General features: G+C 62.1%; 2 protein-coding genes across 11 annotated transcripts in view; one reads left to right on the top strand and one right to left on the bottom strand.

Annotated features, from left to right (window-relative positions):
• The window catches only part of ATG13 (autophagy related 13), a 39,293-nt gene that overhangs the window by 33,742 nt on the left and 4,839 nt on the right, over window positions 1–712 (bottom strand). Inside the window, exon 1 of one of the 10 annotated variants that reach the window (XM_025207915.1) lies at window positions 664–687. The exons of the other annotated variants lie outside the window; for them this stretch is intronic. The gene's annotated coding sequence lies outside the window, so the exon portion shown is untranslated. Of the gene's footprint in view, window positions 1–663; window positions 688–712 lie in introns of those variants that run through there. 10 annotated transcript variants of the gene reach the window in all.
• Window positions 1–712, top strand: part of HARBI1 (harbinger transposase derived 1) — a 5,999-nt gene that overhangs the window by 721 nt on the left and 4,566 nt on the right. The window lies entirely within an intron of this gene.

The following is a 712-nucleotide window of genomic DNA, read 5'->3' on the forward strand; positions in this document are numbered from 1 at the left end:
TCCCGGCAGAGCCGGTGTCCGCCATCCGCCGCGGACGCTGCCCCGTGCTGGGAGCTTGACCTGCCTCTCGGAGGCGTCCGGAGCTGCTCGGGGGGCCGAGAGGAGCTGCCTACCCGCTGCACCCCCGGCCGGCAGCACAGTGTGTGTGTGTGCAGCGTGTAGTGTAGCATGTGTGTTGCACGTGTGTACATGCGTAGGGCCTGTGCGTGTAGCACCTGTGTGCATGTGGCACGGACGCTGCCCCGTGCTGGGAGCTTGACCTGCCTCTCGGAGGCGTCCGGAGCTGCTCGGGGGGCCGAGAGGAGCTGCCTACCCGCTGCACCCCCGGCCGGCAGCACAGTGTGTGTGTGTGCAGCGTGTAGTGTAGCATGTGTGTTGCACGTGTGTACATGCGTAGGGCCTGTGCGTGTAGCACCTGTGTGCATGTGGCACCAGTGTGTCCCAGGGCCTCCCCAGGACCTGCCTGGCCACTTCTAGAGGGCCCTTTGCTTCCCCCCCCTTGGTCTGTGGCTGCCGGCGCCTGCTACCCAACAGGGAGGGTCACCTGATTGCCCTGAAGTCATACATGCATTTTTTGCCAGGCACCATGTAGTTGCTCCTGTTGCTCCTTGGGATGTGAAGTGAACTTCAGCTCACAAAAACCTGTTCTGTATCTATACCTACCTACCACCTGTCTGCTTTAGGCTAGTCTGTAACATAGGTGCTCAACCTC

The sequence above is a fragment of the Alligator sinensis genome, unplaced genomic scaffold, assembly GCF_000455745.1.
Source record: "Alligator sinensis unplaced genomic scaffold, ASM45574v1 scaffold592_1, whole genome shotgun sequence".
NCBI lineage: Eukaryota > Metazoa > Chordata > Crocodylia > Alligatoridae > Alligator > Alligator sinensis.